Below are 25,196 nucleotides of genomic sequence, written 5' to 3'. Positions count from 1 at the left end.
TTTTTTGGTTTGTTTGGTTTTTTTCTCTGTGATCCAGTGCTTTTTGTACAGAAACAATCTAATAAAGATTACATTTGGCTCGAAGCTCTCAAACTTACGCTGATGTTCAAATAAGAAAAGGGGGGGGGAACTAATTATGGAGGCAGCACACACAAGTACCAGTAAAGAGTTAATGTTTACACACTTCACGAAGAACCTGGATCTGCTCTCAAAATGATTTAATCAAAATTAAAAGTTTTCAAATTGCAAATGAAACCGTTCAAGACAGAGAAAGCAGACGTGTTAATTCACATCAGATAGATTTAAAAACAGGAGTTGTTTTTTTATTAAAAAACAAACAAACAAACGTATAAACTTTTATTATAAATAATTATGAAAAATATATATTAGAAATATAAAAACCTTCATTTCTTCTTATTAAAACTTTTAAGACAGCACATATTCTGGAGTCCAGCAGCACTGCTTTGCAAGTTGGACGTTTTTACAGCAACATCATTTAAAACAGGTAAGACAAATTTAAGAAAAATCTAAAGATTTGGAATAGTCTATTCATCTAGCAACACTCATATTCATCTAGCAACACTCATATTCATCTAGCAACACTCATGTCACTCCTTGCAAACTTTATCAGTCCAGTTGACGTGTATTTCTGATACAACTCCCCCAGTGAACAAAGATATGACTGCATTGTTCGTCAAAGCAGATTTCCCACAGCTGCCGTAACAGTGAGTTCGTAGAAAAATAAAATAAAAGTTATCTTTCTGGTATTTTCACCTGCACTTCTGGAAACATCAAGATGAAAACTTTACTGTGGAGTTGTGCAGCAGTAATGACTCTGTTTGTTACAGGTAGGAGGTTTTAAAAAAAAAAAAAAGATTTGGAATAGTCACATTTGTTATTTAATGAGAAATTATCTGCGTCTATCTCACACACACATACACATACTGGGGTGTCTGCATCCAGTAAGGGTCCTGGGCTAGACCAAGCAGACATGAGTGAGAGAGATCAACAAGGTCAGGTGTTGAGGAACCAGGCACTGATTTGTAGTGGGCTACTTCTTGGCATGTTAATTTTAATGGCCCCTTTTATGTTCATTGCCCCTTGGGGATAAATAAAATCTTTCTGATTCTGATTCTGAGTGACCCAAGTAGGGGGGGGGGGGGGGGGGGGCAGCCCACCCAAGATTGGGGACCAAGTTTATTAGTTAAATCTTAAATAAGATAGACCTTTTTTTTTTAAAAAGTAAGTCTTTTGATGTCTGAATCTACAGTTTTGTTTTGTTTTTTAAATTGACATAGTGTATTAACACAATTGATCTAAAATCTGACACAAAACATGAAATCTGAGTAAAAAAAAGGTAACGACCACAAACATGTTTAACAATTCGTTTTCATAGCTGGAAATGCAAATATAAATTGTCAATTTTAAAAAACCTATGCAAAAGTTTTGCAAACAACAAAGTTATATGCAGCTATTTACCTAAAAATGCAGTCAAGGGTTTTTTTTGTTTTTTATAACCATTTCAAACTATTTACAGACCAATCAGGAGTTCTGCATCAAATAAGGTACCACACACTCAAAGACAGCTTCTACCGTCAGTGTGTTGAAAAATAGTAACCGCACCGCATTTTCTTGTTAGAAACTGTAACAGTGTGCTGAAGTACCCTCAGAAGAGCCACAGACAGTGATCTGCTGGACAGCATACCACAGGGAGTTCGTAGGAACAGCTAAGATACTGTGCAGGACCCTCAAGCTCCCTGTCCGCTTAAAGCTTTTCAAGATATATATTGTACATACACGATGACATTAGTGCATTAAAGAACGGTAGAAGAGAGAGGACAGAAAGTCATGCCCAAGCAGATTTTATCTCTGATTAAAACTCAGGTAAGTAACTCAGGTAGATATTGACAGGAAGAAAATCTCCAGGGCAGCTATATCCACTGAAATCAGCTTGGAAAAAAAGAAAAATACACACGCACATCACCAAAAGTTTTCTTCCAGCAGGAATACTCTCCAAACGGCCTCCAAAGACTTTGGTTAATGATGAAACTGTCGGCGGGGAATGATGAACACGGAGCTCTGATTGACGTTTTGAGTTGAACTGATGCGAATCAATCACCGCAGCTCGGAGCCAAAGCAGTCAGAGAAAGAACCGTGCAGCAGGTAAAAACATCAGCCGGGATAAAAAGAGAAATACGACCGAGGATGAAGTGAAGGTTTGTATGGACGGCATGATTCAGGAGGTTTCTGTCGACAGTCAGGAGTCCTTCTGGAAATGCGCCCTCAGAGATTTACTCGGGCCCTGAAGCTACAGGTCCAGTCCTAAAATTAATTATGCAGTTTTTATTGTGCTTTCATCTGTTTCCACGAAAAGCTGCAGGAGTTTGATGCTTCAGCATCAAAGATAAAACCCAACCTAACCAAGTGGTTTCATACACAGAATAAAAGTACACATAGCCAGTCGTTCCCAAATGATGTGCGGTAGGTCATTTGGGTTTTGTCCCGACCGTAAAAACCACAGGACAAAAGAAGTAAATCATGATTCCTACATGCAAGAGAACCCTGTGCACTGTGGCTTGGCTTTTACAGAGGCAGATTCTACACTCTAGAAAAATTCTACACATCTTTTTGAATAGTTGACACATCAAAGGTCCTGATGGAGCGTCATAACAACAATATTAAAAGTTCAATGTGGTTTTAGGCCAATCCCAATGACTATTCTGATTGCAAAAACAAGTCTGATTATAGAAGGAAAGTTTCCTGCTGCTCACTTGATGCAGAACCTCAGGAATAAACATTGTTGATGAATTTATAGCCTAATTCCCTAGTTTAAAATGTTAGTGAAGACAACATGACATTCCTTTTGTAAATTGTGGTCCAATTAGACTGAAAGGGGACATGCAGAGTATTTTTTAACTAACTTGTGATTTAACTGACTTGTGCTCGCTAATAAGCGAGCAGTCCTCCTCAGTTTCTGTCACCCCATTACATCTGATTTCAAAAAACCAAGATGGTGAGTTTCCCAAAGTTATTTTGTCTTCAGGAACAATCTTTGTCTTCTCGACCACCAATCTTTTCTCCAGAAAGCATTTGGCTTGTCCATGTAGGCCACTGCAAATTTCAACTGAGCTTTGAGGGTGTTGATTTTGTCGCAGTGCCTTCTTTCTTGGTTGGAACCTCTTAGTCCATGGCAATGCCAGACTGGCTTCACTGTGGACAGTGACACTGGTGTTGATGGTAGGCTTGAGCTCTAGTGGTTCCTGGGTTGTTCCTGGACTTCCTAACCAATTTCCTTTCATCTGAAGGTAACAGTTTAGGACTTCTTCGAGGCCGAGTGGTGACATATTCAAATAAGGTGTACTTACATATCATTGCTTAAACTGCTGAATCTGCAGTTATTTAGAAATGACTCCATGAAGCTTCTACCTCCCAAAAGTCCCAAAGTGCTGACCTCAACCCTACTAAACCAAACATGGGCTGAACCAACCATTTTAAATGAACTCTACCAATACTGCCAAGAAGAGTGGGTCAAATTAAATTTAAATCTGTATGTGTACATTTTAACCTTTCTGAATTAGAGAAAATCAAAAATAAATCCAAACTTGTGCACCCAACTGTTTTAAATACACCGTACAATCGTTCCACCTTAAAAAAATACAGGTCAAAGAAATCATTACTACTATCATGAACATGCCAAAGCAACACGTGGCAATGCTGGACGATCAGAAGCCTACAAATATAAAACACAGTCTGATGCCTTCTTATCCAAACGTAAAGGCAGCAAGTTTCTAAAAATCTAAAAGGAGTTTGTTTTTAAAAAAGCTAATTTTTAAGTTAATCTAAAACAGCGTTTGAAAAAGTTGTGCTTTTCAAAAGATCCATATGACCCAAAATGAGGGACTGAGACTGTAACCTGAGCAGTAAATGTTCACAGAGGCTAACACAGCTGTTTTCCCATATACTTCTATAGTGCTGAAGTCTTTTTACAGCCACAGGTATCACAGTCTGGTGCCTGCAGATAAAAATGTAGTGTTTCTGGATCTTTATCAAATGTTACGTATTCCTCACATCATACTGCTCCTCCTCAACATATCTTTGCACCCTTTCTTTCTCTGTATGATGGTAATCTCTGTCACTGTTACTTTTTCTGTGGCATGAATTAATAAACCCATTCTCAGGGAGTAAACGTCCCAACCATAAACGTTACTAAGAAAATCAAATCAAATTCAAAAAGTCAGCTGAGTCCAGGGACCCACTAACAATAGATGATAACACACCAGAAACGACAGCCTCTCGGCCTCTCTGTCTGTCGCTTGGCGGTCAAAGGAAACCCAAAAAAGAAATGTTCCTCACAGAGCGATTGGTGATTTTAACGTTTGAAGGCTGGTGGTGGGTTTATCAGGCCCACATTCCCAAACAGGACATCTGCTTTCCTTCATGGGGGACCAGAACAGTCCTATATCAGAGCAGTGCAGGGGGTGGTGGAAGCCTGCTGAGGCTCTGTTACAGGGACTATTAACTTTATCTCCGGCGTCAGCATTGATGAGAGCTTAATACACAGAGCTCATTGGTGAAAACTGGTGCCCGAGGCACCCCAAGAAAAACCCTGACCTCCCTGAGTCCGCACATCGCTGGCCAAACACCAAGCAACAGCTGCCAGACTTGAATGCCAAGCTGTAAGAGCTTTGGACACATTTTGATGGATATGTTGATCGGAAAAGCTCAGTCAGGACTTCTGAACACATTCACTGAGAAAATTAAGTTTACTTCCACTACAGAAAGAACAGATGAAGGCAGAACAAAGCTGTGGCATTAAACCCAAAATCCTTCATATGTTTTTTTTGTCTGACTTGGCCAGTTATCCGTCTAGATCATTTGGGTGCGAGTTTCCCAGTTTTGGATGTTTCTGTTAAATAGAATGTAATTAAATCGCACTCATCTTATTGTGCTCAGAGAACAGAAAATACACTGAAAAATGCAACAGCATGTTTGCAATTTCTCTGTCCACAAATCTTGGACCCACTTACTCAAAAGCATTCGTCAACTCACAAAACATTGGCCCACAGACATCTAAAATGTGTCTGTATTAACACAAAGTTAATATCTGAATATGTGGCACTGGATTCTTTTTGTGGGATTATTTGGTTTAAGGGATCTTTTTTTTCTTTTGATTAGCTATCTGTTAGCTATGTTGTGTAAAAAGAAAAAAAGATCATATTATTCATTCAGTAGCTTTAAGTAACATCATCAGCAAACATTAACTAATCATCAATCGTATTCAGGCTAGTCAAGTTACAATGACATAACTATCTAAATTAAATGTCAGTATAAATGCTAGTTAGCTAGCTTACTAAGCTAGCTTACCTATTGTGATCCTTGATAACTAATATGTACTTAGCTAGCTGTACCTGCTACAAAACATATATTTGACATTAGTATCATTGCTTCAGTATGTACACTGATACTCAGGTATGCAGTAGTACTCAGCTGGATAAAATACGTGACGTACAGACGAGCAGTTAGCTAGCATTGGCCAAAATGGAGATGAGACATACATGCAGTTTGAGCAATAGTTCACATTAACGGCCACAGGTGTCGTTAATAACAGCTGTTTTTTTAAGTCACTGCTGCTTCAGATTTACTTGTGCTTTATTAAACTTTTTCTGGCATGCATCACTTTAAAAGCCAAAAACAGTCCAACACCCTCCACCCGAATCTTTTATCACTCATCTCAGTTAAACTTCACTTAAAGGTCAGTGCAATAGCGTTTACTGAGGCTTGTTAATTTTCCCCGAAGAGGAAAAGAATATTTTTATCCCTCCCACAGTTTGAGCACTGCTGGTATAAAGGCTGATGCACTGATCAGAGTCTGCTGCCGGACACAGAGGTTCACCCAGAGTCCTTCACAGCTCCGAGCTGCTGATGTTTTGACTTCATAAATAGCTGAAATACTTTTCAATTAGTCAAGGAGGAGGAGGAGGTGCAGGTGTGTTTGGTTTGGGCGAGCCGTGGAGTTAAGTGACATTATGTCACTGCTGCTCTCCGTACATCTGCTCTCCTAAACGCTAAAGAATTAGACCATTTCCTGCGACGTGGTGATGTCATGTTGAGGTCCAGGTTTTCCTCATGTTATTGTAACGCAGCGGTCAGGACTGACAGGACGGCTGTAAGTCATCTCACACAGGAAGAGCCCCAGGCCCCGGCCTTGGTGATGACACCAGAACCCTCGCCAACTGGGCTCAAACCTGGAGGACGAGGTGAGTAAATCACCCATCCAAAGGTTTGCGCTCGCCAGTTAGGTTTCTGGGAATCAGACCCGAAAACCTGACAGAGGTCCATCAAAACCATGTGTTGTTCATTGAACACTCGGTCACTGCTGCAGCGGTCTGATCAGGTTGAGTCAGGTGATTTAAACATCTCTGACTGTGTGTCAGCTCCCAGCCTCGCTTCAGCAGCAGCAATGTTGCAGTTTTCTTTCACAGTTTATAATAAAAATGTTTTTACACCGGCTGATCATCACATCTGCTGCAAACACACACACACATACACTCTGTGACAGGTGTTACTGGATCATTCTCAGTGTACGTCAGGTCCAAACTGTTGCTTTCAGAGCTTAAGTGAATCTGTCAATCAAAAAATAAATGCTTCGTAGCCGGCTTCAGAGACATTTCATGGTGGACATTATGAAGGTGGAGGGTGGAAAATTTTCCTCATACTGTTTTTTTTGTTGGTGGAGATTTAATTCACCGTTGCACACGGGACAGCAGCAGTTAACAAGACTGTCGGCTTGTTAAGTCCGACTTCATTAACCATTTCTGAGTCCGAACGCTCCATCAGTTACCAAAACCAAACAAACTCTGAGGCACCAGTGAGAGTTAAAATAGTCTGAATTCTTTCTGCTCCAATAAAATGATCAGTGTGGCTGCTATCCCAGCTGTTACAATGAAGTCCAGGCACCTATGAAAAAGAACTTATGAGGTTTAGCCAAGTTAGAAATTAGAGTTAGAGACGTTAGGTTAGTTGACAGGGACGAAGGTCATAGTGTTCTCAGTAAAAGTGTTGAGGATCCCCAACGGGCAGAGACAAACAACATCATACAGAGGAAGAAAAAGGACCAAAACTTCAGCCAAGAGAAGATCCATCCACAGCACGAGGATAGTCAGCATAGTTGTTGCTGTGCCGTCGGGATTTATCGCTATGAATAGATTCTGATCCTCACACAGAAATCTTACTTGGCCCTATAGTGACCGGGCCAAATAATTACAATCATTACAACTCTTTATTGTAATTACGTGAATAATTACAATAAAGAGTTGAAACAGCCCCGGGAGATGCTCGGCCCAAAACACAATCATTACATGAGCACTTATCACACCACGTAGCCGTCAACAAACTTCTATCAGATTTAGCTGAAGCGGCACTTTACTTATATCCATCACTACTCTTTGTTACCAGCAGTCCCATTAAAAGCTAAAAAAACGATCAATAACAAGTACAGTGGAACCCCGGCTTACAAAGACCCCATTTAATGAAAAATTCAAGTTACGAAGGCACTTAACGGCAATATTTCTGCCTGTGGTACGGCAAAAGGCCCGAGTAACGAAATAGATAAGATAGAAAATTTAAAAAGAAATTAAATTAAATTCCATAATGTTATGTACATGTACACGTACGTATGTATGCATGCATATATATATGCTTTCTTCAACCTCCGCCACCTCCTCCTCCACCAAGAACTTTGTCTTCAGCCAGCATCGCCTCACTCAAAAGGTGATGGAAAAAGGTGCTTCAACTTGTGAAAATTTTGACTTACGAAAGACCCTCTGGAACAAATTAATTTCGTAAGTCGGGGTTCTACTGTTTCTTTAATAAAGAAGCAAAAACCATCACCAAAATGTTCCCTCTACTCTTTCTACATTTAAAATCAGCCCGTTGGTGTCTGTCATTTAGAAGCAGACAGCAGTGACTATATTTGGATGACTGGTTGACGGACTCACTGCTGGCGCCTCTGGTGGACGTTAGAGGAACCGCAGCTTTGGTGCTTCAGTGTTGGCTTCATTTTCATCCCTGGGAGTCGATAATTGTTCAGCTCACAGAGACTCACTGTGGAACAGCGCTCCCTGCTAAAATGAACCCTTCCTGTATTTGTACTGATCAGTCACCTGCACTGTAACCACGAAGCGTGTCACTATGACCCAGAACCACCCAGACGAATAAATCCACCTCATTTACCTCCATCAAGCCGGCCCCCAGCCTCTGCATTTATTCTGCACGAAGCCAGCCTAATAAATGCAGAGGCAAGCGTGGACCACTTCCCCTCCAAACCATCAGGTCCTTTAACAGTTGCCAGGTATGTGCAGGAATATAGAAAAAGCCCTGAACTTCTGCTTTCGTTTCCTCCTCCTCCCGTTCGGAGCTCAGCGAGATGTTTTCAGAGGGCAGGCTTTTAAAAGTGCACAACACCTCTTTGAGAGGACAAAACGGCGAAGCACTAGAGTACACTTTACACCTGCTTCCCTTCTTCATCTGTCTTCATTTTTCTGGAGAAGGCAGGATGTTTGGCTTGGCTGCAACCTGCTCCATGACTTAATCCCTGGGTGCTATTGTTAAATATTTGAAGCAAAAAAATAATGAAAACCAAATGCGGCGGCCGGACCCCGGTTCAGGTTTCAGGGCCTGCGCTTTAACAACGTTACGTTTCCAGCATGTCGAGGCCAAATAACTCACTTATGTTTCCCTTGTAATATTACGCCAAACATGAGATCTTTACTTTGTCAAATCTGGTAAGTATCAAACCAACTGTATCAATAGGAAAACAGTTTTAATAAGCATTCCCAGGCGAGGGCTGAGGAACACCTCTCACCTGGAAGCTATTAGAGCCGACAGGAAATGGAGGCAGAGATCGAGTGCTTCCCAATAATGTGTGTCCCCCCGGAGAGAGGAAATATGTAGATTCATCATAAAACATATCTGAGAGCTTGGACTGAAACAGAGGAGAGAAAATCAGCACAGACAGCTGGGCACCTCCAGCCCTCCAAGATAATATCGCACAAACATCTGTGGATGCAGCGCGCAGATAGCGTTTCATCGCTCATGTCCTACCATCTCTCCTGACAGTCAAACTGTAAACACCTTCTCCAGATGGACGGATGGATTTATGGAAGCTCGTTCCCGCCAAGAATGGGAAAAAAGTAAAACGTGGAAAATTAGCCAAGAGTGAAAAATAGTCCTGATAAAGCAAGTGAAACTTTTAGCCAACATACTCCATTTAACATCTATTTCTTTTTTATTGTTTACTTTTATTTTACCTTACAATATAAAGCACCTTTTAAATGAAATTCAATTTCGTTCCCTTGAAATGATAAGAAAACAACAGTAAGTAAAGCTATACAGGGGCCATGAGCTCTGATTTACTAAGTGGAGTTTAAAACACAATCTCAGAATTTAATTAGACGAGAGTAAAGTGTTACAGTGTTACAGTGTTACAGTGTTGCCGTTGTAATGTTATGTCATATGCAAATCTCAGTGTGGTGGATCCATAGGACGGACCATACGAATTGCCTAACTAGCTGGAGATGAGTTATATGATGACATCGCCATGGACGGCCATTCATTCATCCTGGGCTCATCCCAACCAGCAGACTTTTTGCAACATGCCCAATGCTTATACAATCCTTATACAGGAGTACGTAGGGGTGGACTGCCTTTTTGTTTGATTATAGCTTTCTCCTGTTTTTCTTAGTTAGGGGGCCAAGTTGTTGTCATTTGGTTTGGTTATGTTAGTTCGGTAAATCCACAAGATAGGCTCCTTTTCTTTGTTGTTTTGGCCACCTCGTAGTTATAACCAGCTCCTTGTTTTGTGCCAAATAACCTAACAAATCAACATATTGTAAATAAATCATTATCAAACCTGTGTGATGTGGCTGCTTATGGTTTGACGAGGATGGATCACCCTTATGTTGTGGCCTGGCCACCCCTAGATGGGCCATAACAATAGTTAGTGATCAAGTTCCTAAAAACTGCTTAATCGTTAAGTTAAAGTTTCATTGTAAAAGTTCAATTCAGTTTTATTTATATGGCCTCAAATCAGAACATCAGTTGCCATAAGTCACCTTACAGTAATACAGAGAAAACAGAAAAACGACCCCCCCCCCATGAGCAAGCGCATTGGTGACAGTGGGAAGAAAAAATTCAGTTTTAACAGGAAGAAGCCTTCGGCAGAACCGGGCTCAGATAGGGAAGTCCTACGTTAATTATAATTATGAGGAAAATGTTTTAAAATTATGAAAGATTTAAGATTTTAAATGTTATAAAAGACAAACTGTTTAATTAAAACAATCCTGAATATTCAGTTCAATTTTTTTATAATAGTAACTTTAAGGCACTTTATATTGTAAGGTAAAGACCCAACAACATTATATTTGTGTCCAAAATCACAAATCAGTTGATTAAAGATCATGAAAGCTTCATGAACTACTGTTATTACCGTTATTATTGTAACTTAAGTAAAAGTTATATATGTTAAATCTAAAAAATGATTATTTGACTTCAAAGCCCTGGAAATGAGAACATTTATTTCTTCATGTAAAAGTTTTAAGTTTGTATAATTTCATACAACTGTGTCAAAATGAGTTTTTAATTTATAGAAATTATTAAATTATTAAAGTTGTTGTATTGAGCTCATATACTGACAAATGTGACTTTAAGTCTAATGCACTAATAATATTGTAAACAGTCTTGTTTCCTATTCTCGAGCTTCCGTACACTCAGAGGCTGAAGTATTCGGCCTTTTGACTTGATTGATTTATCCATCGTCCTTCACATTACCAACCATTTAAGTTCTTCCACGGCAGGCAAATCTTCCTCATCTACATTGAAATTCCTGAAGCGCAGCGATCATCATCATCAGGGCGGTCTCAGAGGCCGAAATCAGTGTTAATAAATCAATAACCTGCCTGGGCGAGCGCTCCATCTCTCCCTCAGCTGCTTGCTAAACAAATGGATTCAGCATGTTTAATGAGGATGGGGGAGGTGGAGGTAACTAATACCTTTAATGATCTCTGCAGACCAGAAACACTGGCACCTGCCCAGAGCGAGTGAGCAGCGGGGGAAGATGTTTTGGACAGCGGTACCACAGCAGTGGTGGATGAAGATGCTCTGGTAGCGAGGCAGATTTACGGCCGGCGCAGGAGATGGAAAAGGCCATGAATTAGGAAGCCGGTGAAACAGGCCACACACTAACATCACAGGGCTGTTGATGTCTCTGTGAAGCCTCAGTGGTACCAAATGTTAAACAACGTCTGGGGCGGTTGAAGTGATGATGGAGGCAGATGATTCAGGAGCAGGAAGCGCTCCTCCTTGCTCCTGCATACTGAAGGAGGCCGAAATGTGCAAAACAACAGCGAGTCCAGTGCTTTATGGTCCATTAATATAAATGAGTGGATGATACGCTGAATTACCTGCAACTGTGTGAACCTGATCACTCTGCTGAACGGCTCAGACTCTTTCACTAAAGACAAATGTGCTGTCCAAGGTCATTAAAACTAAATCTAAATCTAGTTAATCAAGAGCAATAAAAACTAGACTTTAGCTTAATATGTAATATCTGGAGCTTCGGTCCAGTGCCTCCTCAGGCTGTTGTGTATCGCCTTATTCTTATTTCCAGCTCATTATTTGTATTCTTTGAATCTACTACTATATAGGGAGTGCAGAATTATTAGGCAAGTTGTATTTTTGAGGAATAATGTTATTATTGAACAACAACCATGTTCTCAATGAACCCAAAAAACTCATTAATATCAAAGCTGAATGTTTTTGGAAGTAGTTTGTAGTTTGTTTTTAGTTTTAGCTATTTTAGGGGGATATCTGTGTGTGCAGGTGACTATTACTGTGCATAATTATTAGGCAACTTAACAAAAAACAAATATATACCCATTTCAATTATTTATTTTTACCAGTGAAGCCAATATAACATCTCCACATTCACAAATATACATTTCTGACATTCAAAAACAAAACAAAAACAAATCAGCGACCAATATAGCCACCTTTATTTGCAAGGACACTCAAAAGCCTGCCATCCATGGATTCTGTCAGTGTTTTGATCTGTTCACCATCAACATTGCGTGCAGCAGCAACCACAGCCTCCCAGACACTGTTCAGAGAGGTGTACTGTTTTCCCTCCTTGTAAATCTCACATTTGATGATGGACCACAGGTTCTCAATGGGGTTCAGATCAGGTGAACAAGGTGGCCATGTCATTAGTTTTTCTTCTTTCATACCCTTTCTTGCCAGCCACGCTGTGGAGTACTTGGACGTGTGTGATGGAGCATTGTCCTGCATGAAAATCATGTTTTTCTTGAAGGATGCAGACTTCTTCCTGTACCACTGCTTGAAGAAGGTGTCATCCAGAAACTGGCAGTAGGACTGGGAGTTGAGCTTGACTCCATCCTCAACCCGAAAAGGCCCCACAAGCTCATCTTTGATGATACCAGCCCAAACCAGTACTCCACCTCCACCTTGCTGGCGTCTGAGTCGGACTGGAGCTCTCTGCCCTTTACCAATCCAGCCACGGGCCCATCCATCTGGCCCATCAAGACTCACTCTCATTTCATCAGTCCATAAAACCTTAGAAAAATCAGTCTTGAGATATTTCTTGGCCCAGTCTTGACGTTTCAGCTTGTGTGTCTTGTTCAGTGGTGGTCGTCTTTCAGCCTTTCTTACCTTGGCCATGTCTCTGAGTATTGCACACCTTGTGCTTTTGGGCACTCCAGTGATGTTGCAGCTCTGAAATATGGCCAAACTGGTGGCATCTTGGCAGCTGCACGCTTGACTTTTCTCAGTTCATGGGCAGTTATTTGGCGCCTTGGTTTTTCCACACGCTTCTTGCGATCCTGTTGACTATTTTGAATGAAACGCTTGATTGTTCGATGATCACGCTTCAGAAGCTTTGCAATTTTGAGACTGCTGCATCCCTCTGCAAGATATCTCACTATTTTTGACTTTTCTGAGCCTGTCAAGTCCTCCTTTTGACCCATTTTGCCAAAGGAAAGGATGTTGCCTAATAATTATGCACACCTGATACAGGGTGTTGATGTCATTAGACCACACCCCTTCTCATTACAGAGATGCACATCACCTAATATGCTTAATTGGTAGTAGGCTTTCGAGCCTATACAGCTTGGAGTAAGACAACATGCATGAAGAGGATGATGTGGACAAAATACTCATTTGCCTAATAATTCTGCACTCCCTGTACCTGTGCATGAGTTAAAAATAATTCCTAAAGAGCAACCCAGCGACTGCACACTTTTATAAGAGCAGAAGGTGAATGAACTACTCATCCCATAATGCATTTCAAATTCCAGATTTCCCAGAGAACGTCTTTCAACTCAAATTCTTTTTTCATTATTGCGGTAAAGTTATTGATAATTAATAATGGTTCAGAATATATTTGGTGGTTTGTGTTGTGTGTGTGTGCACAGTTTTCTGTGACATCACATTTTTGTTAAAAACAAGGCTGACATTGTATAAACTTGTGGTTTCTAGCTCTCAGAGTCTACTTTGGATGGTTACAACATTATGACTCCTAATCAAAATCCCTAAGGAGAATATGAACGGGACTTCCATAATACTACTACTTCTGAATGTCACTGTTGAGATCCAGCCCGTGAGAACATGCAACAAACAGAAACTTTTTTTGGTAGATAATTTCATTGTTCACTTGTCAGAGTCTGAAACTGTCATCCATCTCTTACACCACATATGTTTATATGTACAGCCTTCCAGCGGCATACTCAGTTCCCCTTCATCACTACGATGACTCTTCTAGCGGATTAAAACAATATGGTGGTAATACTCATCACTCACTAACTTCTCCACCTATTTCCACAGTGAGGATGGTAAACCGAGCCTCCACAGGAAGCAGCGGGGTTACAGCCTGCTGGGCAGCTCTGCATGGCTGTTTAGATGTACATTACCTTTAACGCATCTCTCCACATCAGCAGGGAGGCGTCCCAGTGCTGTTTGAGAATGCAACAGTGGGTTGAACTGCAGATAGCTGCACATTTTTTAACCTCTTGGCCCTCTCAGCCTACAACCAGAGCATGATGGGTAAATAAATCAACATGTTTTCTCCACAAATGGGAAAACAGTTCAGGTGCAGAGTGATATATCTCAATATTTTAAAGGTTAAATCGCATAAATAGGAGATTGCATGGCAGGCTGACTGATTTTAGAGCACAGCACATTTTCTTCCTCATCAGGCTGACCAGAAGAGTTCACAGGGTAGGGTAAGTTTTAAACACATCAAAGAAAATTTTAAGAGTCATTTACCTGAAGAGTTTACACATGTAAAAATAGTCCGAAAACAAAAACAACTTAATGATGTACCATAACATTGGAAAGCAGTACTTAAAGTAAGAGTAGGAGTACTGTTGTTAATGTACAAGACTCTTGACATATGAAACAGCTGTCTGTCTGATTGTCCTCTTTCCAATGAAAATTAAACAAGCACAACTCGATGTAAGCCAAGAACAGTGTTTAAAGTGAAAATTACGCCTTATAAACGTGCTAGAAATAATGTTTAAGTTAATGTTAAGTAAAGGCTGAACAATGCCCTGCATGGCTCTGCTGCTGAGTCATGTGGCTGTAGGACAACTAAACACAGCAGAGCAGGGAGGAGGGGGCGGAGCAAAGTGTAGCTGCATGAGAGGAGTGGTGTTTGCACAAACACCTCGTTTCTGATGAACAGGAGCAACTTACTGAGCTTACATGAGAGACTAGGGTCGTTTTCACACCTGCAGTTTGTTTAGTCTGGTCTGGCTTTTCCCTGCAGTTTGATTTGTTTTCACACAGAGAAAAATCCAAGTGAACTCCAAGAGAACCAGAATGTATCACTACAAACATGTGAGAATGTTCAGTCTGCTCATTGGTCTGAACTATTGATGTTTGGGTTTTCTCTGTTTTATTGTGGGGTGTTTACCTTACTGTAAAGCGTTGAGGCAACTGTTGTTGCGATTTGGTGCTATATAAATAAAACTGGAATGAATCAAATTCAACGTACACCTGGTATTTGGCTCAGCTCGAGGTCAGATCATGTTCACAACATAAATGAAAGGCTCTGGAATTCATTTGAGACCATGTTTTCCAAAGGGTTTCAGTGCAGTTGATTTGGTCCGCACCCGATTGCAATTACTGTGTTTCATAGGAGTTGTATGGATGTTATCAATGATTAGCTTTCTTACACGTTTTTCTCTGACTATTAGCATGTAGAGGTGTCAGCTACTAAGTCTCTGTTTGGTTAAAAATATTAATATTTAAAACATAAATTACCAGACAATCATAACAAATTATTATAAAAATTAACATATTTATTTATTAGAATTTATTATATTTAGTTATGCTAATGGCCAAATACGATGAATAACAGTTTTTAATTCCAAAAAATAAAGTCGTTTATGGGTAAAATGTATGTACATCTGCCCTGCTTACTGTCAATAAGAAGTAGTGAGACAGTTACTGATGAAGAACTAACATTACATGTGTTTTAAGAGTTTAGACGATACCAGTGCTAACTAGCAAGGTAGCTAGCTAACAGCAGCGGTTTTTTTCCAAGTGCTGCATGTAATAGTAAACGTTATGGGCGCTGTGGTGTTACGTGGTCGTCTTCGCTGCATTAACATTTTGTATTGTGTGTCGGTCAACATACGCAGTGTGACGCTAGCTGTTAATGGCTGTTAAATGTTGCAAACTAAATGTACATTAGGTGCACAGCTAGCATTGTTTGACTTGAGAAAGCAGTACAGTACCAAAACTCACCTACACATGAAAGACGGCGCTGTACGTATTACACTACGATCGTATTCACATTTTCTTTGGCTCACTTTATCAAAATTTGGCTAACGCTTGGTCTACAGTTGGCTAAAGTCTGGCTGATATTGCAGGCGAACTCTGCCAGCAGCTAAAGCAAACAGCTGTAAAAAATAACTGATCACTTTACATGTTTATTATGAATTTTTCCATTATTTTATTACATGCTGCACACACGCTGGTATTTAAACGGGCCTTCAGAGCGAAGCAGCTTTGTCAGTCTGCCCACACGTTGAGCAATCCATTCCCACGGCTTCATAATCCATTTCACATACGTCATACGTCCGTGTTATCTCAGAGAAAATGGACGTGTTGTTTTGTGTTCGGCCGCTCAGCCCGAGCAGAGTTTCCAAACATTACCTCATGATGAGAGGAAAAGTGCTGCTTTGATTTAAGAGATAGCAGACAAGCTGAAGTTGCATCACAGACTTATTAAAGCCGTGGACGTACAGCTGCATAGATTTACACCACATCAGACCACTTTTACAAGACAGTTGATGAGATTCAAGTATCCTCCCTCACACAGCAGCGTATAAATATTTACCTGCAGTGCGTCTGATTCCATCTGTCCAGCGCTGGTGCTGCCCTCATATATTTCCCACTGGGAACTGTGAAGATGTAGCAGAGATCCACGCTGACCGAGACTCTTATTAAAACAATGAAGCTCATAATTATCCTGGAATTCCAAAGCAGTGCTATAGTCGTAATGAGGCCACACAGGAGCCGGCGTATAAAGAATGAATGTAATAAATAAGCCATTAGATGGGCAGTAAAAAGAGGAGGATATAAAAAAAAGACAACAACAGTGAAATGAGTTCAGACAGGTCTTATTGTCTCTTGATGAGCACTCTGAGAAGTTTCTATTTTCGACCTTTAACGGTGTTTGAGAGTCAAACCTGTATTAAAAATGAGTTTTGACACCTATAATGTGGACAGTTTAAAAACCTGCAGCACGCATCAGAAAATCCTGCTGATGGTTCTTTATCGCCGTTTTCTCAGGTGGATTAAAGGAAGAGGGAAAAACTGGCAACTTGTTTTCTTTGATAAACCATTTTTAAACACACCAGAGACACACGGCCGCCTTTCACTGCGGTATTAGCTCATAAATTTATGTTATTTATGTCCAGCGGGCATCGTGGGCAAGTGCCCAGGGGCCACGCACAGCTGTGTGTGTGTGTCTGGGGGGGGGGGGGGGGGGGGGGGGCATCCTGAAATCATATATAATCAGAGCATAACAACAATAACAACAACAAAATTACATAATTGGAAAAAAAAGTAGTCTGTACTTTCCATCCACTGATATTCTTCCACGTGTGTAGTTTATGGTGGCGAGGGATGGGGCTGGAACATATCCCGGCTGTCACAGGAGGCCGCGTGCACCCTGTACATGAGGCCATTGTGGCGTGACAGTTTTTGTTTAACCGGTTCTGGAGGGAAATGTTGCCGTTAACTTTAATGTTGCTTAGATGTTCAGTATGATGCCGTGCAAGCTAATCCACAGATTATCAGAAGCAGCATCAGTGCATTTATGACCTGAAATTTTGACTGGAATATTTCTGTTTTACCTGCATTATTATCGTTATTGTTATATATTCATTCATTTTGTTAAAAGAAAGGACAACTAGTGCGCCTGTTGGTCAAAGCGTGCACTGGTGCAGAAAACACAATGATGTGCAAATAGCCGACACACAGCTGAGTGCTGCGTCAATCTGCACTCTTAAATCATTTCTCTGCCTCCTCAGATTTGGTCCCAACTGTGCCAGCGTGAGCCCAAACTTCCCCACTGACATCCTGAAATATCTACGAAAGCTTCAACTCCAGCATCAAACCAGGAAATCCTCCCTGCTGCTGTTTTCTCCCGAGAATGAGATGAACCAGCGTTTCCTCTGTTTCTCATTCAGAAACATCAGGACCGCTGAGGTCGCTTCATGTTGACTCCATTTTTCTTTCACAGCTCGGTGTTTATGAAAAAGGCTTAAGTTTGCTAACCAGTCAACAAATACACGACAGAAGCTGTCGAGGACTTTCACCCTCATTACCGGTGAGCACAGTAGTTTGGCAGTGGTGAGGTTTAAGTATGTAGCCTGACGTTAGCTCATCCGCATGTCCTCCTTCACTACATCCATGCAACCAGCATCCTTTTCCCAGTATATCCACCCGCCCTCCTCTGCACATATCTGAACCATGTCAGCCTCTCTGACTCTGAGCTGTCCATGAGCATCTCCAGCTCTCCAAACTAAATCACCAACAATCTTAAATATCTTTCCATGATTCTTTTCTTGTATGAATTTTGAATTGTTGTCCAAATCTCATCCTGCTGACAGAACCGTGCATCTCTGAGAAAATAAAAAAAATCACCTTTAAATAAGCTTAAGGTGACTGCTTGGGGACCTGAACGGCAGGATGTTTAATGGTTTAGTGCTTAAAGAGACGCAGATAGGTTTTACTAACAGATGTCCTGCTGACCTGTGTCGAGTCACACGTATTTATGAACCCCTTCACAAACAGCCACTGATGGGAAGGCTGTTTGGGTCGAGGCAGATTAATAATAACAGGTACAAACAGGCCTAAGAACACATAACGCCCTGATGAAGATCACTAAAATTGTTTTCTCTAATAAACAATTGAAAATATTTGTTTTTCCCTCCAAAGAGACTCCCCGTCTCGTGTCGTCGATTATTTATCCGGGACATTAAAGCCCCGCAGAGCAAACACGAGTCGGCTCCGCTGCCCCAAATACCCGTCACACCCAACAAGGCCTTCACGGCTCCATCAAGACAGAGCGAGGCAGTGAAAATTGTCCTTTTTTTAATGGCTGCTTTGAAGTAAAAAGAATTATCATATCACTGGAAGTATTAACGTTCCCCAGAAGGAACCCTACAGTTTTATTAGTTTTACGGCTGCTGTCTTTTTACACATTTGACCGCCTTCCTGGAGCAAGAATAACACAAAGTTAATGGCTAACGGAGAGAAAGTCAAAGGGAAAACTTGGCTGATTATAGCTATAATTCCTGCAGATACTAATTACCAGTGGCTGTAAAATAAGTCAAACTGGTCATCCTAATGAGTCCACCAGAGACCGATTGTTAAATACATTAAAAAGATCTACTTTCCCTCTTCTTTTTTTTATTTGTGTTTTTCCCCCGCTCCACTGTCAGCGTTATCTTATCAAGTGTAACCAAACAAACTCCTGCTTAAAGGTCATGACGCCGCATCCACCCAAATCCAGTAATTAATGTAAAATTAAGCCTGACATAAACATTACAAATGATATTTCACTGTGTCTGCTTTTAAAAACTTGGGGGGGAAAATCCTCTTCATTAAAACACAGACAGAGTTTCTACCTTAAGAGCACAGGTAACGTTCACGTAAAGGCTAATGTGTGGTTTAGGTGGATGATGAAGATGCCCGTTACTGATTCAGGGAAAATTCCTTCTCTCCAAGAAATGAACTCATCAACTGTGAGTTGCTCAAATGAGCAAAAGAAAACAGAAACACAGTCTTAATCTGGTCTTCGGCAGAAAATAAGCAATAAAGTTTGTCCTGTAAACTTCACCTGAGACGGTCTCAAAAAGGTGTAGAAACAGTCATGTCAGTGAACATCACCCAGGCAGATAAAGGTGAGAAAACCGACTGGCTCTGCTGAAAGGTCGGTTTGTGTTTTTAACAAGCTCAGATGGGTCACGCATCAAGTTTCTGTTCAGTTCACGTAAGACTTGAGGAGGTAATTTAGCCTTTTAAATCAGCTGTGTTGGATCAAGGACACATCTAAAACCTGCAGGACACCGCCCTGGAGTTCGACACCCCTGAATTAGGAGGATAAAGATAAGCTTGTGAGGATTTTTATGAAAGTTTTTTGTCCATATCTGAGTTGCCAGGTAGAGTACGGCAATAATCAAACTGGTATTTAAAATAAGTGAAAAAACATATGTCTGTGCATCTGTTTCCATTTTGCACTATGATGTTCTTACTGATGAAGGGCAAAATTTGGGGACATTCTCATTTTTGAAAAAACATTTATGGAGACTCTATGTTCACGTAACAGCTAGCTGCTAGCTCAAACATACATTAGCATATCAATAGTGTGAAAACCTAAGATGAAATCCTAAGATGCTGTTGCAGCATACAGTTACACCTGAAACTTTTTTCCTCTGGATAACAAAGTTTTTTTGAGTTTAGTACAATATTTAAAATAAAATATCACATATAAAAAATTATTTTGTTTCCTGATGCATGTGTTCAATTGACTTAGACTGTAACACCAGTATGACCCTAAATATTCTACAATGTTCTCATCAGTGAGGTTTTGCATGTGAAACCATCTGCGTTTAACCACACTGTAAAAAAAGTCAGTAAAATATACAGCAAAACACCGTCAAATTCCAACGGTAATGGAGCATAAAACCAAAAACTTCCTTTTACTGTATTAAATAGATTGAATAACCGTTAATTGTGAGACTGGATAAAACTTTGTTTTTTACTGTAATAAAATGTTGAAATTATAAATATTTTCTGTGAAAACAAATAAATATACATACATTTTACAATTACATATTGTAATGTTGAAAATGTCTGAAAAACTTAGATTTTACGGTATTATTTGAGTAAAACTACATCTTTTGGGGTTGTGCACATTGGAATTCACAGTATAAAGCTGTAGATTTTTAAGCAAACAAAAACATTCATTTTTACAGAAACAAGATGTTAAAAAATAGGGTCCACCGTAATAATACAACCAGTACATACCATTAAAAAAAAGCAAATATCAGCAGTGAAAGACAATAAAACTGATAGTATTTTTATTTTTTTTTAAATTCAGATACTGATATACAGATTAAAAGTTAGGCCTGCAGTATATCATTGTTAACCTTCTGATAAAAAAATCAACAGCAAAAGAAGATGTTAAAAATAAAGTTTATGGTTGTGAATAAAATTGATTTCAATAATCTTTTTTAATCATTATTTTAAAACAACTTTATGTTGTTGTGTTTCACGCCATATTATCAGACCACCTTAAGTGGGTCGGCCTTAAATTTTGAATTTGTGTGATCGCTGTTGATTGGTAGCTAAACTGCTGGTAAACTGTGTACAGACGTTTTACGTTCGAATTGCAGAGAAAAAAAATCTGGTAGCAACATTGTGCAGTATGAGTGAACCATTTCACCAAAAAAGGGGGAAGCAAGGCAAGACGTGGCTGCAGCGGTCTGCAGACGTGACTTCTGATCAAATTCGAACCTCCTAAAGAAACAAAGAGCGACGTTACATTGTGGGATGACGTCACCTGAAAATGACCAATAGCGTGGCGCGCTGCTGAGCTGTGTGCCAACCGCCCTTTTTTTCATGCAGGAGACTCAAGTTGGCTTCGCTAACGGACACAGTTTTGAACTCGTATATTAGCGCCATTTATTGCTGCTTGGACCACAGCATCTTCGGAATTTGTAGACATCCTGGCAGCTTACAATTAGTTCGAGGTGAGGTGAGTACATGCAACTTCAAGTTATCTCTGTTATAAAAATCCACCAGCCCAGCGTTTATAGATAATTTTAGCAGTTCGTTTTTTATGAGTGAGGTTGTGAATTTAGTTAGCATTTGTGAGTTGAGTTAGCATTACTGTTGCGAGGGAAGCATTGCTCTGGATTAGTTTCTGTATATGGCGTGCTTAATTCGCTAGGGAGGAATTACCAAAGTACATGGAGTTATGTTAACGTGTAATTTCTGTGGTAAGGTAGTTCAGTCATCAAGGGGCTGCGTGCTTCATTGTAAACTGCATCGGAATGAGCCACGTTGTTTCTTTCGGTGTATTGAAGCAGGCTGCAAGCAGACATACACCAGGTATGGCGCGTTTAAGGCTCATTTTTACCGAAGACACTCTGCCCCCACCCATGTCACTGGTGTGGTGGTGGTTTCTTCGTTTACATGTGCAATGGCGATGTGTGAACGTCAGTGTCAGAACTCTAAAGAGTTAATAGCTCATCTGAAGAGCCATATTGTGGAAGGACACGTGGTCACTTGTCCAGTAAGAGGATGCACAAATACCTTTAGAGTTAAATCATCTTTTGCTGCTCACATGTCACGTAAACACAGAGTTTTCAGACAGCAGCATTGGTGATTTATATAGACAGTCTGCATGTCAATCATCATCTGTTCCAACCACATCAGATGACTTTGTACCCTTGATTTCCGAGCCTGCTGCACAGTCTATTACAGATGAAGATAACATGGAAATGCCCCCTGAATTCTGTGATCTTTTTCTGAGAAACGTTTCACTATTCTACTTAAAATTGCAGGGTCAGTTTCTACTGCCTGCTTCAACCATACAGAACATTGTAGAGGAAATGCAGAACATGCATGAGTTGGGACAGACATACAGTTTGGGTAAACTTGCATCACTGTTAAAAGATGACACATCATTATCAGAGGAGGACATCAATAAAGTCTGCGAGTCTGTCAAAAGCTATGATCTTTTTTCTGCATGTCATACCGGGCCATTGAGGACAGTGCACTCCAGAGCTCAGATCTTTAAAAAAGCCTTCAACTATGCGGAACCAAAGAAAATATTTTTAGGGAGAGATGAAAACAGAAAAGATAGGTTTGCCTATTATGTGCCTTTAAGAGAGACTTTGAGATGTCTGCTAGAGTCTGATCTGTGGCAGAAATCAGAAGAGCCCTCTACTGAGCCTCCTGCTGATGTTCTGTGTGACATAAGTGATAGTAAGCTGTTTTAAATAAAATGATTTTTTTGGTCAAAACCCACTGACTTAATTGATTTCTATCCATTAACATCTTACATGAAGTATGGGTACCAAATGGTTCCATTGAAACACAGTGTGCTGTCACAATAATGGTGCTGTTAGTTTGGTACTTACGAAACACTGTATAAAAGTGTAGTATCAAGCAAGATCAGCTTCATATTTTAAGACCAAAGGTACCACTTGGTGTAAATTGACCTTTATTCACATTCTTTTATCAGACATCTTGGAAATGGGGGACAGCATAAGGAGTTCCATTACTAAGGTGCTGCCGGACCTGTCTGCCTCAATCCTTGAAATTGTACTGGAGGCACTACAATCATTAGGAGTGGAGACATCTGAGAAACAAACCAGTAAGTATTATGATTTCATTGCACAATAGCCATGAAGGGCTTTCTGTTTTTTCGATTATGCTTTGGCCAAGGTCCAAAAAGTACAATTAATCTATTGTTTGTGATATTGTTTTACAGCACCAAATATGGAAATTTCAAGCCAGGCCAGCATATCGTCTCCATCTGTTTTAAGGTTTAAGGGTGGTGGCACAGCTAAGACCCAAGAGTCTCTTTCAAGGTTAGTAAAGTAAACAGATTCAAGAAGATATTTTACACATTTCTTTGTCGTCTGTCTCTAAATCTTATTTTGTCTTTATTATGATTAAAAAGGTTTGTTTTGTTCCTGCCCTTTTCAGACACTGAATTTGAGCAGAAACCATAAGGATACTCAAAGGACCTGTGACTCTCAGGAAATGGTGAGATTTCAGGTCATAATCTTTTTTTTTTTTCCCATTAAATTAATTTTCCTTTTCCCCTTTACAATATTGCTGTTTTGTTTTTGTAAACGGCATCAAATGAGAGGGACCAATGAAACAGTTTCAAGACAATGGCAGGAAAAACATGCTGAAGATTGAAACAAACCTTGGCTGGAAATATTTGGTATGTGTTTTACCGTAAATCAAATTGTTGAAAAACATTCAGCTACACTGCAACACAGGGAAACTTGATTTGCACTTATTTTGTTACTTTAATTTCTTGTCTCATTATTTTTGTCAGTTATTATTGTTTATGGTGTATGCCCTTCTTGTTTTCTTTCTGAATGCAGAAGGTATCTAGCCAGTCCACAATGAAAGCTTCGTTGCACCCCATGAGTCTTCTGGCAGAAATGATGGCGGCTGTATTCTTTGGTTTCCCTAAACATCACACCCTGCCTGTTTATACGAGGCTCTTCAATTAAGTCTGCACCCAAAGATTCAATGAGAGGTAAGCAGTGGTATTATTCAAGTTTTGCTAAAGAAAGATGGACAGGAGACACTAATCTTAATCAGCCGAGCTCAGGTTCATGTCCAGGTGAGCAGTTTCATACGCTATAAAATGTAAATCACGGTCAATCTCAAAAACGGCTCGTTTGTCGTAATTATGCTTTTAGATATATGTTTGTCTCGTTTACAGTAAAAAACAACAACAAAAAAAACAGCCCAGGTTGCATTTTGACAATAGCTATCCTTTAAGAACTGTATATTTTACACTTAAGAAATCGTTTATCATTAGATCTGTTTTTGGCAGCACGTTTTGTTCATTTCTGTGCATTTTGCTCAAGCACTGATCAAACTTTGTCCATTTTTTTTGCTGCAGAGGGGATCCTGCCACTCCAAAGTGAACTCCTGATGGACATTGAAGTACTCCTGCAGAGCTTGTATCTTCAACACCATGCGCATTAGAAACTCCACCGAGTCCTTTCCTTCACCAAGGCAGGACCCAGTGACTCATTACTGTTGATAGGTCAGGGGCAGGTAATATTTTGTTTCATGTTTATTCATTCCTCCATGGATTACCAGCCATATATATGGACACATGCTGTATTCTCAAGATCTATGCTGTTTTGTAGGAATAGAGAAAATGATATGTTTAGTCTGTTTTCAAATGGTATGTCAAATTTTCTCATTGTTTATCAGTAATATTCTCTACCTTGGTTGTATATGAGCATCTTTAGATTTTTCTATATTTAGCGGTTGCAAATGTAAAATGTACGGTAAACCATTTATGTTCCTCATATTGTACTGTATTTTTAGCGGTAAAATACCGGCAGCTGTGGTTGCCAGGAATTTACCGTAAAATGTATCTGGTCAAAATAAAATGCTGTAATTTGTTATACAATTTCACTGTGTTTTTTACTGTCAAAGGTTTTAATAAGGTTTAACATATTTCTGTTATTTTTACAGTTATTTACAATAATAGGGTCTATCCTATTACTGTTAAATTAACAACAAATTACTGTAAATATTATTATATTATAACTTTTTTTTTTACTGCAAATATCCGTAAAAAGCTATGGAAAGTTGCATTTTTTACATTAAATTGCTGTATAATTGACAAATATATTTGTTTTTTTTCTATCATGATTTTGGTAAAATAATACGTTGTCTACCTTAAAAATTAGGGTTACAAAACCAGTATACCGTATTGTCTTTTACAGATTCCACATTTTTTACACGGTATATTCCTGGCAACCACAGCTGCCGGTATTTTACCGTAAATTTGACAGATTTTTTTTTACAGTGCACATCTATCTTTGCTAATACCG

General features: G+C 39.8%; 1 long non-coding RNA gene across 2 annotated transcripts; it reads left to right on the top strand.

Moving 5' to 3' along the window:
• Positions 1-21,015: 21,015 nt before the first annotated feature.
• LOC147337365 (uncharacterized) lies at positions 21,016-24,865 on the top strand. 2 transcript variants are annotated; one of them, XR_015130782.1, is made up of 6 exons: positions 21,016-21,341; positions 22,841-22,972; positions 23,090-23,189; positions 23,308-23,551; positions 23,718-23,875; positions 24,248-24,865. It is a non-coding gene; the product is annotated as an uncharacterized LOC147337365 (long non-coding RNA). The 2 variants fall into 2 exon arrangements; XR_015130781.1 differs by having other exon boundaries at positions 21,018-21,346; positions 24,248-24,863.
• Positions 24,866-25,196: the final 331 nt, after the last annotated feature.

The sequence above is a fragment of the Aulonocara sp. 'chitande type north' Nkhata Bay genome, linkage group LG2, assembly GCF_057382095.1.
Source record: "Aulonocara sp. 'chitande type north' Nkhata Bay isolate Kocher_YH1m ecotype deep benthic linkage group LG2, A_spYH_male_GT1.1, whole genome shotgun sequence".
In the NCBI taxonomy this organism is placed as follows: domain Eukaryota; kingdom Metazoa; phylum Chordata; class Actinopteri; order Cichliformes; family Cichlidae; genus Aulonocara; species Aulonocara sp. 'chitande type north' Nkhata Bay.
The sequence above is the reverse complement of the archived record's forward strand: the minus strand, read 5'-3'. Positions and strand labels throughout refer to the sequence as shown.